At 42.7% G+C, this 17,323-nt stretch overlaps 1 protein-coding gene across 3 annotated transcripts in view; it reads left to right on the top strand.

The window, feature by feature from the left end:
• CDK14 (cyclin dependent kinase 14) overlaps positions 1 to 17,323 on the top strand; it is a 674,504-nt gene that overhangs the window by 598,374 nt on the left and 58,807 nt on the right. For 2 of the 3 annotated variants that reach the window (XM_045053222.1, XR_006594843.1), the window contains one exon: positions 3,686 to 7,075. The gene's annotated coding sequence lies outside the window, so the exon portion shown is untranslated. Of the gene's footprint in view, positions 1 to 3,685; positions 7,076 to 16,859; positions 16,991 to 17,323 lie in introns of those variants that run through there. The other variant, XR_006594842.1, reaches the window with a different exon arrangement.

Here is a 17,323-nt window from a genome sequence, read left to right on the forward strand (position 1 = left end):
TTTTTGATAAATGTAGAACACTACTGTAAATGTATTTTCTCTTCCTTATGGTTTTCCTGATAACATTTCCTCTTCTCTAGCTTACCATATTGTGGGAATATGGTGCATAATGCATATACAAAATATGTGTTAATCAACTGTTCATGTTACCAGTATATCTTCCAATCAACAGTAGGCAGTTAGTAGTTACTTTTTGGGGGAGTCAAAAGTTCTACGCAGATTTTTAGCTGTGCATGGAGCCAGTGCCCCAATCCCTACATTGTTCAAGGGTCAACTATATATCATTTGTGTGTGGTTGTAGGAACTCCATGCCTAGGTAAGCTCATGTTAAGACAAACCCACCACTTTCCCATTTGTCCAAGGTGGGCAGGCTTCCTGGAAGAGATGAAATCTCTGTCGAAGCAACATGGAAGACAAAGAGCATTTTTTTCATCTGCTTAATAAAAATGTCAAGTTTGGTAGCAGGGTTGGGTACCACCTGAAGATGCCTGTGGACAGGTGTGTTTGAAATGCTGCGCGGACAAGTGTTCTCTGTCTTTGATGTCATGGGCCTCAGGAAAGATGTCAGTGCACAAGTCAGAATGCATGATTATGTGGGAGCAACAGGTAGAAGAAAAGATGGATTTACTTCATTTCCCTGGAAGAACAAGGTGGGATGGGACAAACGCAGTTGTTCTCATTTAGTTATTTTTGCTAGGGTGGTGACTTATTTAAGAAAAGGTTTGATCAGGGTGCCTGGGTGGCTCAGTCAGTTAACCATCCAACTCTTGATTTCAGCTTGGGTTATGATCTCAGTTTCTAAGATTGAGTCCCGTATTGAACTCAGTGTTGACAGCACAGAACCTCCTTGGGATTGTCTCTCTATCCTTTCTCTCTCTCTCTTCCTCCCCCTGCTCACTCTCTCTCTCTCTCTCAAAATATATAAATAAGTATTTAAAAGAGAGAGAGAGAGAGAGAGAGAGAGGTTTGGGGGGCCTGGGTGGCTCAGTCGGTTAAGCATCGGACTTGGGCTCAGGTCATAGTCTCGCAGTTTGTGAGTTTGAGCATTGTGTGGGGCTCTATGCTGACAGCTCAGAGCCTGGAGCCTGCTTCAGATTCTGTGTCTCCTTCTCTCTCTGCCCCTCCCCTGCTCATGCTCTATCTCTCAAAAATAAGTATTTAAAAAAAAAAAAAGGTTTGATAAAGGCATATCTGGGCAACCTGGCAGGGGTGAGGGCTGGCCAAGTGAGCCACAAGCAGCAAGTATTTGAGAAAATACCTGAGGAGTTTTGACTTAGTGATAGCAAAGGGCCTATGTGTGATATCCATCCAACCAGGCTTCTCACTCCACCCCCAGGTCTCTCCCAGAAACTTAAGGTAAGGGCTTTTGTTTACATTTGTGTCAGTCACTGAGGATAGGGAACTCTTAAGAATGGAATGTTATCTCTATCTAATACCATAAACAAAGTTTAACTCAAAATGGATTGAAGATCTAAATGTAGTAACTAAAACTATTAGAAGAAAGCAGAAGTATTCATAACCTTAGATTTGACATTGGATTTTTAGATATGACACCAAAACCACAAGCAACAAAAGAAAAAAAATGGATAAATTGGACTTCGTCCTAATTAAAATTTTTTGTGCATGAAAGAACACTATCAACACAGTAAAAAGGTAATCCACAAAATGGGAGTAAATATTTGCAAATCAAGGGATTAACATCCAAAATATATAAAGAGTCCTACAACTCAACACAAAAAGACAACCTAATTTAAAAATGGGCAAAGGACCTGGAATATATATTCTCCAAAGAAGATATACAAATGTTCATCAAGCACATGAAAAGGTGCTCAACCTAACTCATCATTAGGTAAATGCAAATCAGAACCATAATGAGGTACCAGTTCACCCCACTAAGATGTCTCTAATCCAAAAAAAAAAAAAGGCAAAACAGAAAATAACAAATATTGGCAAGGGTGTTGTAGAGAAATTGGAACCTTAGTGTATCACTGGTAGGAATAAAAAATGATGCAGCCACTGTGGAAAATAGTTTTCCAACTCTCAAAAAGTTAAATATAAAATTTCCATATGACACAGCAATTCCACCCCTGGGTATTTACCCAAAAGAATAGACAACAGGTGTTTAAATACTTGTCCGTGAATGTTCACAGCAGCACTATTCATAATAGCAAAAAGGCAAAAACAGTCCATATACACATCAGCTCATGAATGGATGAACAAAATGGAATATTACTGGCCATAAAAAAGAATGGAGTACTGATACATGCTCCAACATGGATGGATTGTGCTAAGTGGAAGAAGTCCAACACAACAGGTCACGTATTGTAGGATTCTGTTTGTATGAAATATCCAGAAGAGGTGAATACATAAAGACTGAAAGCAGGTTAACGGTTGCCAGGGGCTGGGGCAAGAGGAGAATGGGAGTGACTGCTTCAAGAATATGAGGACTGCTTTGAGGGTAGCAAAAATGTTTTGGAACTAGATAGAGGTGATGTTTGCATAATACTGTGAGTGTCCAAAATGCCACTACATCATATGCTTTAAAATGGTTAATTTTATGTTCTATGAATTTCACCTCAATGAAAAAGAAAAGATGGAAGGTTACCCTTCCATACTAAGTGGAGGAAATGAGTAGAGAGTCAGGAGTGTGCTGTTCCTAACTGTGAGGCTGGAACTTTCTGCTCTCTTGGTCAGAGTAGCACCACACATCAGTGAAGTTCTTGGCATGACAGCCTGCATGTGTGTGCAGCAGGAGGACAGCTGTGCGGTGAGGTCTCAACAAAAGATCAAGGTTCCTTCTCTGCTTGGGAGGATGACCATGTGGCACTATAGAAGGGGACAAGCAGGCCTGACCAGGCCTCGGTGACCTTGAGCTTCTAAATGGAGATGATGAGTTGGTTCTGGAATTCAGTGGAGCTGGAATCCCTGGGCTGTGTGACATGATCCTGGGAGTGTTCCTTTTCATCCTTCCTGGCAAGACATTTCTTTCCCATCCTAGGACTCCATGACAATGTTTAAGGACCAAAGAGAAATGTGAAGAGGAACAGAGGGAACATTCCTTCTTTCTTCTTGAACTGTTCACACGGAAGTAGTTACCGAGCTTAAGCAGGCACCATTGGAAACACACAGTCATAGGCAGGATGTTGGGAAGAGACTGGCAATTCAGGTCATACTGGCCAATTTTCATTCTGCTGAAAGTAGGTCTGATAATAGGCAACCAAGGAATTATATACAGCTGGATTTTTTTAAAGCATGTATGTGATCCATTTTTCTATTTCATGTTCATAAAAATGAACAAGAGGATATGTCCTTTTAATGGTCTGTATGATACTACAGGCACTTAATTAAGACCAGTATCACTACTAATGATTTGGGGAAGGAAATTTGCTGAATTTCCTTTTCTCTAAATAATCCAAGAAGAAGTTAGACCATTTACATTCATGGAGTTAAGTTATTTTAAGGGAAAAAGTGTAGTCAGAACATTTGTTTATCATATTATAAGAGCTGTTTTGGTGAAGGAGAGTACTCTGCCTCCGAAATGTGTGCTCAGGGTGGCTGTGGAGAAAACGGATAGGCTCACTTTGGCCTGGCCAATTTTGATGTCTCATGTAATTTAGAAAAAATGAATGATGTAAGGTTTTTTTTTTTTTTTACATATAGCAATTTTCTCTTTTCCTCCTTCCAGGATTAAGTTGTCATCATTCTGGGAAGAAAAAAAAAAACATTAATGAAGTGGCCAATAATACGAAGGGAATCACGGATCACTTTCCTTCCCCTCCCTGTGGTGGATTTCACTTACAAGAAAATTGAAGCTGGCAAGACCCTGTTTTCTCTGCAATTTATTTAAAACCTTGCACGCATTTGGATACCTTGTGATTTCCAAGAACTATGTGAAGATTAAGCTTTGCTTACTGATACATGGCATGTATTCTTTTCAGTCTTTTGTGTTTGATTTTGTTTGATTTCCCTCTGCAGCGCAGCGTCTCTGTAAAGGTTTTTATGCTTTCACCAGCCATGTCTTAAATACATTAAGACAACACATTTGGTGTTCACACTTCTTCAGTAATGTCTGTACTTGAAAGCCACATAGTGGCATAAAACAATGTGTGTTTTCTTTGAGAGCAGTGCACATTTTGCAACCACTAGGAAGGAAATTTTTAGCTACAGCAAACCCATGTTCTCAGACCGACTTGACAACTTGGTCCCTGGCTGTGGGGCCCCACTTGTTGCTTACCTTTTGAGGACATTTGCAAATGTGGTTTTCTCTTGGAAATAACTGCACGTGTATATAGGATATCGGAATCTGCTTAGCATTTTAAGCCACATAGCATGACAGTTTTCCAAGTAGGTTGGAAGTAAAGAAACTAATATCAAGCATTCAGAACAAAGACAGGGATAAATTGCTTACTTTTCAACCTCTGGAAATGGAGGTAACCTTTTACATGTTTTCTGGGTCTTGTCAACATCTTATATTTTCCATCCACTCTGTTATGCTTCAGGAGTGTTTTCTAAATGGAGGAGAAAAGAGTGAGGAACAGAATGCTTAAAACCTGGGTGCAAATGAATTGTCTCTGCTGGATGAGCCCTGAAAGCCATATTGGCTAGTTAACAGTTAAAAAAGCAAATTACAAAGTTAACCAGAGTTAAAAGTTTGCTCACTTACACCAAAGCACCTTTAAATTACATTTTTTAAAACATTCCAAGCTGATTGGAAGACACCATTGGGGACCTTAACTTTAAACAGTCTCCTGGAAAAACTGTTTGAACACAGGTTGCAGAACCCATGTGGGAGTCTTGCTTTCAAGATGGCAAGGGAAAAAGAAAGGCCCAGCTTCCCTTGTTAAGATGATGAGGGACCTTGAAGGATGAAGGCACGTAGGTGACAAGGAGGGAAAAGTGGACTGGGCACACGTTGTGTTTTGATGCGGAGGGAGACCTGCCTGATGTAGGCCTTCTCCCAGTGGGGCCGGCCTCACTGCATAACCCCAAATAATACTGAGGCCAAGTGGGCAGTTAGGAAACTTCATATAAAGCATGAAACCTAGCCCCTCAGAACACCAATTCCTATGGAAATACTTCCATGTATGTCGTTCTCCATTTTCCTATTGGTCAGAAAGGAGGACAGACTGAGAACTTGAAATGTGTCGCACTTTTTTAGGATCGAGACTAGGAGTTATGAGCCAGTTTGACAAAGGCATCTTCTGAGAGTCATGTGAGGGGAAAGGTTCTCGACAGTCAAAGCCAGCATTCCTAAGAAATTGGACCCAGAACTTCTAAGTGTTAAAAGGGTACCTTCCCTGGAGTGGAACGTAACATGCCAAGGTCACAATCCAGCCTATTCAGAAGTGGCATTCATTGAAAACTTATAGGTGCAAAGCAAGGAATTGTTTGCTAATTAATTTTAAAGAGAGCAAAAGTTACCCAAGACTAGAATGTTTACTAGTTGCTACCTAGAACTCTTTCCCATTCTTCTTTCGGACATTCCAACCCATTGGAAGTCTTTGGCTGTATTTTAACATATGCTGAAATTAGGATTCCTTAAGATAAATATGGGGAGAAAATTTTACATGCAATCAAGAATGGCCTTGTCTGTGGTTTGTTTTGAATTATTTATTTGGGGGAGAGGCATAACTTTTGTATTTTACTAACTTTAAATCAAGAGCAGCTGATGATTAAATCTTGCTATTTAATAAGCTTTCTAATTTGAACATTTGAAAGTATTTAATATTAAAAAAGACTTCAATTAGGAATGTTAGCATCATTCAGAGATATATAAGCAGCTTCTCTCTGGAATTGAAGCATAATACTCAGTATTGGGGGGATATCTGTTTTTTACAGAGATGTATGTCTCAGAAGGTCTCATTTAGGAGGTTTGTAGTTCCCCGTCCTTGTTATCAGTACAGGAAATCCAAAGTTTGCTTTGTCTCTCTCCCCTTTCCTCTCCTATTGGCAATCCGTCCTCCCTCCTCCTCTCCCCTGCCTTCTCCCACTGAGGGCAGCCATGAAAATCATTACAGAACATGTTCATTAGCAGATTTATTATTCTATTGAGAAAGCAATGGAATGTTTTGTGAGATTATTTTTATATGAAGGATTAGCTTGAATTCGTACAGCTGGAATAGTAGGAACACATTAGCATGGTGACGGTATGAATGCAACATCAATGCACACATAGTATCTGAAAGAAAAACTGGGACTTCATTTCCTTAAAGGAACAGTTTGGTTGACTTAAAAATGCAAGATACATAGGACATGCAAAAATGTTTTGCAGTGCTCAAAGAAAAAACAAGGGGCATAAGACAGGGGTGGCTGTCCATCCACTGATATAAGGGTGAGAAGCTATTTCTACCTCCCAAGAGTGATAAGAAAAGTTTCCAGGGTAGCCTCCAGGTTTGCAGAGAGAGCAAAGCCTCTTGGTATCCTCTCCTCAGTGTGTACATGACAGCCAGTGTAATTAATACCCTAGCTTATGTGTCTATTTGAGAGACTCATCTGTGAATAATACTGGTTTTGTAATCTTTGTTACATAAGAGGATGTTTAGGCTGTACATACTGGGGTAGATTATTTCCTACCCCCCCCCCATCCATAGGAATATGCTGCATAATTGCACATCACTTTTATCTCTCTTACTGGCTTATAGGCAGAGGAAACCCTATATGTTACTGCCTTGCAAATTTCTCATACACCAAAAACAACCAAAAAATGTCTCGAGTAAAATAACCAATCTCCTATTTTCATTCCCCTTCCCACAGCAGCATATTTTAGAGGCACATACAAAATTGACATTCTCTAGTTGGAAGTGGACTTTTTTAATTTTTCTTTTATCTTTTTTTTTTTGTATGATACACTGAGATGTGTACTTTCTAGCAGGAGGTCGGTACCTAAGAAATGTGTTAGCATCATTCAGAAAACTATTATACTCCAAAATGAAACATAGTAAGGAGAATGGAATAATGTTGCATATTTGTTACCAAGTGTAATTTGTCTGTATTATGAAAGATGTAATGGTTTGTCAGCTGTCACTGTTGTTTTCTTGTAACATGATATGGAATAAAGTATAGCAGAATCTCTGTACATTTTCTTGCTACATGTTCTTGGTGGGTGCCAAATAACACCACAGTACTGTGTCAAAGAAACATTGTCTTAAAAACTCCTAGACACAGTCATTCTGAGAATGAAATGAGAGAAGAAACCCATAAGGCTCTTGGATGTGGGAAGGAGTGAGTTACCTGGAATGTTCTAGGAGTGTGTTAAACCCTACCCGCCCCCCCCCCTGCTTTTTTTTTAAGATTTTTATTTTTTAAGTAATTTTTGCACCCAATGTGGGGCTCACACCTGCAACCCTGAGGTCAAGAGTTGCATGCTCCACCCACTGAGGCAGCCAGGCACCCCAAACCCTCCCTTTTTTTGACATGCTATGTCAAACTTGGGTAAAAGGGTGGAGGCTATGTAAAATAAGTCTGTGAGTTCCATGATCTTCGCAATTCCACAGCTCCTGAATGACATCCACCACACGTGTTGTGTATCTGGTTTTGCTTAATGACCATCCTATTTATCTTTGATTGCCTCTTTCTCAATTATTTTGTACATACTCTAAGATGAGGTGAGTAGGCTACCCTCCTCCGAGTACAAATCAAAGCCATAACATGCCCACTTTCTACCAAAGCATCTTTCCCTGGGCTGAGCACACTTCCCTGAACACCATCCAGTGGGTGCCTGCACCTGAATGGGCAGGGCTTTAGGGCCTCCACTTTGATTGACAATGCCACCTCAGGAAGCCAGTCACATTGCTGTCATCACCTCCTCCTCCTTGTCGGATCTGTCAGGTTCAAAACCACAGACAAACCCCTAATGGTTTCACAAACTGCTAACAGTGTTTGTGCCAGGTACGGTCATCAATTTATAGATACGGTATTTGGTGATTTTAAAATGTTTACCCTTCAAGACAAAAACCGAGGTTCAAGTTTTATGTCAGGATGCCTCAGGGCCCCTGGCTTTCTCCCGGGAAGAGACCCTCACTCACCAGCAGCAGCCGCTTCAGGTTTTCCTTCTCTTGCTCCTCTCCTACCACTTCTGTGATTTCAGTTTGTAAGCCCTTCACAAGCTTAACATTCTCACAAAACCAAAAGTAAGTGTCCTCAGCTGATGCATGTTCCATTCCAGAAAAGCTCATGGGGCCACCACATCTTCAGCACCCCCTGCCCCTGCTGTTTCCCCTGAAGCAGCAAGTCACTGATGCCAAGGACATGTGCATTTGCACGTGGTCCTGGCACCACCAGTGGATTCTGAGACAAGAGATTGTGAAAAGGCAGACTTCGTGGTAGCCAAGGCAGAGATAATAGGTGAGTTTCTCCCTTAAATGGGAGCCATATAAATCAGCCTGGAAGCTGATTAGAATTACAGAAGCGTCAAAAGAATAACTTGTTTCTGGAAGTTGTTTCAAGGCAGTAAAATGTATGCCACCGTCCTGCTTCCAACAGTGACGGGAGCACACATGCCCACTGTTGAGGTCATTGCCACAAGCCTCAGCAGTGGGCTCACATTTTAGAGCTTCGCCATGTGATTTAGTCCTATGAGCTCTTAATAAAAGGAAGAAGGAGGAAGAGGGCTAGTATCTACAAGAGGCCAAAGGAATGGCTTTGAGAAATATTTTTAACTTTTTAAATGTGGCAGTCGAGATGACAGTCTTCTCTCAGCTCCATAATTGCCCAACGTTCTCTTCTTTTTCTGCAGAGCTATTCTAGCCCTGCCAGGTTGGAGGATGTGATGTGTGCTGGCTGAGGCAAGCAGTTACGAGTCAGGAGGGCGGCACTCCTAGAGTTGCCGTTGGCCCCCAGAGTAAAGAGAAACCAGAGGGGAAGGTGTTGGAGCAACCCTTTGCCACCAGGTTAACACGTACAGTTGCTGAATAATGGTGGGCATTGTAAATCTCTGCAATGAGAACCCCACAGCGGCCCAGCAGCCTGCTGCTACCAGTGGGTGGTGGCGTTATGGGCATTAGCTTTGAGAAGCTTATACAGCAGAGGGGGCTAGGATAAAGGACACAAATCAGGAGAAAACTGACAAGATTAAAAAAAAATCCAAGGCCTCGTATTTACTGTTCATCCCCCATGCTCTCGGTGTACTATATTGTCTGCGTCGAGTCCTGCTGAGAGAGAGCCAGGCACAATAATAGCTCGGAGCAGCCTTGCAGCCCCAGAGCCAGCCTCTGCCAATGGTTCTGAGTGTGCTGGTGGAGAATGGGATTCTGATAGAGTTGTCTTTTTTCTCCTTCCCTGCGAGACCACCAATAATTATGGAGGGCACGCTGCAAAGATGGGGTAAAGGTTCCCTACTGGAGTGTATCCTGAGAAGTGACCCAGCAGGGGCCCCTGCAAAGGTGTGTGCCACCGCAGTCCAAGGTGGGCCTGCCTGACAGAGGCACACAGTCCTGGGCTAACCCAGCGATGTGTGTTTGAGCTACAGCCTAAGGATTTCGAGAAGTAGAAACGAAATTTAACTTTATATGTCATAGCACAGTGCGAAACAATGACCCTTCTCCCTCGCTCCACCTTCAGCCTAATCAGGTACCTGGGGAACTTGTGTCCTCAAAGAAAGGCTGTAGTCCACTCGGCTCCTTGGGGAAAGCAGGCACAATTCTCGCAACCTTATTCTGCCTTACATTTGGGGAACTCAGATCCTCACGCACCCATTCTCTGAGCCCAGTGGCTCACAGCCCTGGCTCTCATTAGAATCATGAGGATGTCTCAAAAACACCTGAACCCCAGACCAATTTATCCTAAAAATATTGAGAGTGGGGCCCTGGCATTGGTCTGTTTGGGAAACCCAACAGGTGACTCTGTTGAGCAGAGCCACGTAAGGACGGCTGCACTCTTCTTTCCTCCTGTCTGTGGCTACCGTAAGGGCAGAGTAGGCAAACATTTACTCCAAGAACCACACAGTAAATATATTCAGCTTTCCAGGCCCTACAGTCTCTGTCACAACTTCTTGGTCTGCTGTCATAGCATGAAAGCAGCCGTGCACAATACACACACACATGAATGAGTTTGGCTGTGTGCCAAACAATTCATGGGCACTGAAGTTTGAATTGCGTATGATTTTCACAAATCATGAAACATTTTTCTTTTGGTTTTTAAACACTATTTGTAAATGCAAAACCCATTTTTAGCTCACAGCGTCTATAAAAACATACAGCGGGCAAGAATTTGCCTGGGGTCTCTAGCTTGCTTACCTTGACTTAAAATATAGCCGTGGGGGGAAAAGTGTGTATATATATAGCCGTGGTAACAGGGAGGTAACAGGGAACCCATTCCTGGCATTTGCTGGGCCCAGGATAGAGTCAAAATGGAGGCCCACATACCTTATCTCTAAATCTTTAAAAATATAAATCCAACTAACAAATTGTCAAATATATTCTATTCTCTTACCCTGACAAATATGTGTTCATACTAACCTAGAAAGTCAGGGTTGCACTTAGAATTCCTTGAAGTTCTTCACCAAACCGTGTCAGCATGAGGACAACCTGGCCTAAGCCTTCTCTGTGCTTTACACTTCCCACTCCTATCTCTCTAACAGTGTGTATCCAGAGGGAGGGGCTACACATGCACGTGTATGGACACCCCCTAGCCAGCCCCACATCCGTACTCTGCCCTACCTTGGCAAGCAGTTCTTCCTTGGCCAGGCCTTGGGGATCAGGTGCTAATCCTCAGGGAAGGAGGTTTGGGAGAAGACCTCCATATACGGAGAGAATTCCAGAGTCCCGGACGTCTGGAGTGCATGGAGTAGGAGTGGGGGGAGGTAAGTTCCTGTTGGGCATTGTACCGTGGAGTCCTCATTCTCAGGTGGGGGGTGGGAGTGCTATGCCTGCAGAACATCAGAGCCAGACCCTTTAAAGATGGGAACCAGAACAGGGGGGAAAAAAAAAAAGAACAGAAGCCCCTCTTGCCTGCGTTTAAGGGTAATGCTGATGGTGATAAGAGCCTGAGAATTAGTTCCAGGGTTTTCAAGTCTTTTGTGCATTTATTTCATTGACCCACTCTACTCCAAACCCATAGAAGTGGGCCTCATAATGTGAAGCAGAACCATTGTGACAAAAGGGCAGAAACTTGTTTTAGCCTATCTCTTGGAATTAAAGGATCTGGCCTCCTGTCAGTCATGTACTGGAAACAGCTGGTACCAGTTCACAAAAACCGACTGTTTTATATGTAGGAATTTTTTGAGTCAGTACTTAAATCACTGATAACCTGAAATCAGATGGGAGTATATACACTACAGAAATGGGCAAACTCTACAAATCAGGTCTTTTTTTTTTTTTTTTTATGTTTTCCCCTTTCTCTGCAGGCTCACTTCCCACCTCTCCACACACACATCCTCCATCTGTACCGTGCTCACCTTCCCAGTGATCCCTGGACGTTCCAGACCTTCTCATGGCCCTGTTCTTCTGCACACACTGTTCCCTCTGATGAGAATGCCTTTTCCTGTTTTTCTAGCAGCCAAATTCCTATTAATCCTTTTAAGACCCTGTTCAAAAAGTCTCTTGAAAAACATTCCAGTACTCCTCTTGAAACAATTCCCCCTTCTTCCAAGTCCCCACATCACGTTGAAAATAGTAACAAGTCTTTTTTCAATCTCCTTGCCTTCAAGACTGAGAATGGTGACCAAGGCCCAGTGCTTAACAATTTTTTTTAATAAATCAGTTTTTAAAGGATAATACAGATAAAACAAGAGTGGAATGGAATATTGTTTACCTTCCTAAGAAAGTTTTTAGAATCCTCCAAACCACATGAACATACTGTGTGTACACTATGTGTGACTCTACACGAACCTGGCTCTGTGGAAGAAACAGAAGCCAAAGAGGAAAGATTTCAGATTGTCTTCAGGGGCTCACAGAGGCAGGGGTCCCTACACCTGGAGAACTTTCTAAACATTCCTACTGAATCATAGTCTCCGAGGTGACAGTCTAGGTGTGTGTACTTTTTAAATCTCCTCAGGGGCACCTGGGTGGCTCAGTTGGTAGAGCATCTGACTCTTGATTTTGGCTCAGGTTGTGATCCTAGGGTGGTGGGCTCTGTGCTCACTGAGCATGGAGATTTCTTGGATTCTCTCTCTTCCTCTGCCCTTCTCCCTACTTGTGCTCTTTCTCCCCTCTCTCTAAAATTAAAAAAAAAAATTTTTAACTTGGGGTACCTGGGTGGCTCAGTCAGTTAAGCATCCAACTTCAATTCAGGTCATGATCTTGCAGTTCATGAGTTCGAGCCCCACATCAGGCTCCACACTGTCAGCATGGAGCCCACTTCAGATCCTCTCTCTCCTCTCTCTGCCCCTTCCACGCTCACGTGCTCGCTCTCTCTCTCTCTCTGTCTGAAAATTAAATAAATATTTTTAAAAATTAAAAAAAATTAAAAAGGCACCTGGATGGCTCAGTCAGTTAGGCATCCATCTCTTGATTTCCGCATAGGTCATGATCTCACAATCATGAGATCCAGTCCCATGTTGGGCTCAGCACAGCATACAGAGCCTGCTTGGGATTCTCTTTCTCTCTCCCTCTCCCTGCCCTTCTCTTATCGTTCTCCCCCCACCCCCTCTCTCTCTCTCTCCCTCAAATAAATAAACTGTAAAAACAAATTAAAATCTCCTCAAGTGATTCCAATGTTCAGCCATGACAGTGAACCGCTCTGGAGGAAAGTTTAGGGGCATAACACTCTATCTGGTCTGTTTGTCTCTGATTTCTCCTCCGCCCTCTCCACCTGAAGATTCTATTCAAATTGCAAATCATTTGAAAGACACTCAATTTGAGGGGAGCCTATTGGCAAGTTATTTCCTATATCTTCACAAAGCTAAAACTGAAATTCCCATGTCTTTCCCATGTTTTGTAAAGTAGTGAGAGCATACTGAATCCATGTACCTCTCACATGGACACCAGAGTTGCAACATGTGCTCTGATCTGCTTGTCTTACTGATTGCAGAGGAGAGCCACACCCTGGGGGAGGGGGCTGAATTACCCTTCAGTCTCTGCACCAATTGTCTGCCATGCGTACCAGAGAATTCACAGTAGGCTGAAGAAAGTACTATTTTTCTTTCTGCTGTTGGTCATTAACATCCAGGTGAGGTTGTATGCTTTCAGTTTTTACCAACATTAAAAACCAAACATGGTACTCTGTAAATGTCATTTAAGGATCCCCATTACTGTTCATCCCATGTCACTTCATGATCAAATTTATTTATAAGTTTATTATCAGAATCATGCTATTTTTGTTAATCTCATTCTGTGAGCCAGTAAACAGACCCCAAGAGTACAGGTGCATCTTGACTAAAATGTTTCTGCCTTTGCATGGAAGTCATTGGCTGGTGACAGAGGTCCTATCATTAGTGGCTCGGTTGGGTTCAGCTGGAAAACCTGGAGGAAAGCCTTGTTCCATACTGAGGAGTAGACAGGCAGCTGTTTGCACATGGTGAAAATGGAACTTGGATGTGTGGTGCCCCACCTTCCCTGCAATGCAGAAAGAATGTGGGATGTGCTGAGAAGGGGCCTCCATGTGCTGTCTTGTTGATATCAGGGTGGCATTAAGGGGAACTCCCAGGGTAAACTAGACTAGAATACTCAAAAGAGATTAGCCAAGCCAGGGCACCAGATTCTTAAGGACTAACCTTGAAGCTCCATTATCAGATGAAGTTAAGGCATAGTATCAAATGGAAGTAGAAAACCAGAGAGTAGGAGAGAAAAAGTGAGGACCAAGTAATATGGACAAAGCCCAGAGATGCTGGCCAACACTTACTACTGAGTCTGCACAGACTCCTATGATAGAGTCTTACTGAAGAACTCCAGGGGTTCCCATTCAGAGAGAATGAAATGTGACTGGTACCCTCCTTGTTCCAGTTGTGTATTGCTGTATAGCAAATCGCCCTAAAATTCTGTGTCTTCAAATGACAGCCATTTATCATCTCTCACAATTTCTATGGCAGGAGTTCAGGAGCAGTTTGGCTGAGTGGTTCTGACTTGTGATTTCTCATGAGTCTGCAGTCAGATGGTGGCTTAGCTGGAATCATCTTTAAAGTCTCATCACTCACATATCTGATGCCAGAACTAGGAGGTGAAACAGCTAGAACAGAGCATCACTAACTTAATGTGGTTTCTCCACAAGGTCTCTTAAGCATAGGGCTCAGGTTAGCTGGACATTTTACATGGTGGCTCAGGGCTCCCAACAATATGCACCAAGAGAGTAGGTGGAAGCCCCATTGCTTTTTGTGACCTAGTATTCTATTTGTTGAAGCGAGTCAGTAAGGCCAGCCTATATTTGCAGGGAGGAGAATTAGATTCCACCATCCAAGGGAAAAAATGGCAAAAAATTGTGGACACATTTTAAAATTATAACAATCTGCCCTCTAGCCAAAAGTTATTTGTATTGATCCCACATGTAAATACTCTCAACCCCTCCTGAGACCCCTAAATTTCTCATCCGGAAGGCATCCATCCCAGATTCAACGTCTGGTCACCCATCATCCAAATCACGTTCAGGTGCTGCTCTGTAGGTGAAGATATTCAGTTACAACCTCCTGAATCCTATTCTTGATCTGAACATCTGTGGACTAAAGTGAAAAGGTATTGCTCCCCCACCCAGCATACTTTGGTAAGAGGCATGGATTAACCACTATAGACATTCAGAAGTCTGTGTCAATCAGGTAATCAGGCTATAGCAATTCTGAAATCCAGCGAGGGAGAAAGAATGTATGCGGGCACTCAGGAGAGGCAGAGAGAGAGAGAGGGAGAGAAAGAATCCCAAGCAAGGCCCCTTGCTGTCAGCTCAGAGCCTGACACAGACTCCATCTCATGAACCTCGAGATCATGATCTGAGCCAAAATCAAGAGTCAGACCTTGAGCCACCCAGGTGCCCCAACCAAGTTCCTTGATTACAGCTGAGTGTTGTTCCTCCCTCTGAATTATTCTTGATGTTCTAGAAAATGTACCCCATCTTTATAGCTGAGCAGTTTTCTCAGCCTGCTTCTTTCCCAGAGAATTTTAGGAACCCAAAAGCCTCTTTTCATTGTATACTACCTCTTGTCCCTTTTAGCCTGAGCTGACAATGTTTTCATTAGCACAAGTCTTTTTAAAATGTTTTTTCCCCTTGGGGCGCCTGGGTGGCTCAGCTGGTTGAGCCGCCCACCTGGCCTCAGGTCGTGGTCTCCCAGCTCAGGAGTTCAACCCCGCATTGGGCTCTGTGCTGACAGCTCGGAGCCTGGAGCCTACTTCAGATTCTGTGTCTCCTTCTCTGCCCCTAACCCACTCTCATTCTGTCTCTGTCTCTGTCTCTCTCTCTCTCTAAAAAAAAAAAAAAAAAATGTTTCCCCTCAACCTTGTTGAGATTCACTTCATTAGACAAAAAAACACATCTACAAATCTCACTGAGATAAGCTTTTTCCTGCCTTAGACTCCCTCTAAGGCTACCGTGGAACTGTGCCCTTAAGATTTTTAGAAACATTTCTGTTAATGGAGACATCTAAAAGGCATGCCCTTTTAGAGGGACTTTTGGCTATTTGAAAGAATAGTACTGCTTTCGATCTGTGTGAGGTCTAAACAAAGGCTTCTAAAGTCACAGTGCTACCTTCATCGTTAGGTGGTAATTACATATTTTAATTTTAGCCTCATCTGCCATCTGGAGAGGATGGAACTGAGAAATAGTTTTATTTTTTGAACTCCTACAGTCTTGGCTCTTATTTAACATTGTTTTTGTTTTTTAGTGTTTTGCTTTTTTTTTTTTTTTTTTTTTTTTTTGTACTTCATCTCTCTCCTCTCATAGAAGGATCAGGAGGCACCTTCAATACTGTGTCTGGAAACCTTACTGGGTCATGAATCCATTAGGTACATTTTCTATTTTCCATGTTACCACTGGTGTAAACTGCCTACACCTGAGGACCAGAGTCTTCTCTCCTCCAGCTGCCAATACTTTCCTCACTTTCCTTCAGTCCTTCACCCACAGCCTCTCCAAAGCTCCTCTAATCTCCACCCTCCAGCCCCCACCCAGGTCCCAAACCAGGGCCACATGTTTTAACTTCCACTACGGCAATGCTTTGCTTCTAAGTACCAAGACATTTCCACTAATCTATTGTTGTGAAACAAATCACCTTCAGAATTAGTCACCTAAAAATAGCATTCACCTGTTTTCTCTTTCATCGTTTCTGTGGATCCAGCATTCTGGGTCTGACTGGATGGTTCTGACTCAAGATTTCAGATATTACTGGATTTGGGGCCAACTCAAAGGCTGCTTTGCTCACGTATCTGGCCCATGGACTGGGAGTACTTGCATGGCCGTGACTGAGCCTACTGGGTCTCTATGGTCCGTCTCTGCAATTTCTCTGGCATGGTGGTATCCATGCTCCAAGTCTCTTGGAGAGACAGCCAGGCAGACGCTGTATCACTTTTGAGGAATGACCTTAAAAGCCACATAGAATCACTCCTGCTACCTACTCTTAATTAGAAGGACAGCCCAATATTTAAAGAAAAGAGAATTAGATGCCATCTCTTTAGGAGAGATGTTTCAAATCATTTCCAGACTTGTGTTAAAACCACCACACCTCTGGGGTTAAACAACATACAGGCACTGTCTTAGTGTGTATTTGCTTGCTGATCAGGATGAGTTTGGTAGACTGGGAGAAAATCCAAGACTGTGATTTTCCTGGAATTCTGGGCGTTAGGTCTCTGTTTTTAAAATTATCTGCAGCTGGATGCTGTCCCCCATCAGCACTAGGGAAACCTTGGCCCTACCCTATTGCTTTTGAATCTGGAGGTGATAACTGCCTGGAGCCCCACTTGCCTCACAGGAAACCATGTGTTATACAGAGTTTTGTTGTCATCCCTTTTTAGCTTCCTGCTTCCAAAAGCCAAGCAGCCACTGTCCCAGAGGAAAAAGAACCCTCCTCAAGTAGCCAACAAGCAGCACTCTCTCCATCTCTAGCCTCTAAGACTCGCTAATGCTTGGATTTGACTTAGCCTGAGTAAGTAGCTTTTTCATACTAATTTTTTAAAACCCTGTTGTGCCAAAGGATTAAATAAGCAATTGTCTAGCTTTAAATGCCTCATGGGGGACTAAAATAACACCTTTCAGGACAGAAAATCTAGTTTTTGAACCCACTTCATTTAAGGCAACAAAATCTCTTTTCTAAGGTTTTGGCTGTGTGGAATGCAAGTTCTGTAGCCCTAGCTAAGATAGTGTACAATCAATTTTCAAAGCAAAGAGAAATTCTAGGAGTGCAGAGATTTTTCTTTACAGGCTGACAAATGAAAGTATATATATGGGTTGGGGGGGGTGCAAAGGAGTTACGTTCAAG

The sequence above is a fragment of the Felis catus genome, chromosome A2 (genome assembly GCF_018350175.1).
Source record: "Felis catus isolate Fca126 chromosome A2, F.catus_Fca126_mat1.0, whole genome shotgun sequence".
In the NCBI taxonomy this organism is placed as follows: Eukaryota; Metazoa; Chordata; class Mammalia; order Carnivora; family Felidae; genus Felis; species Felis catus.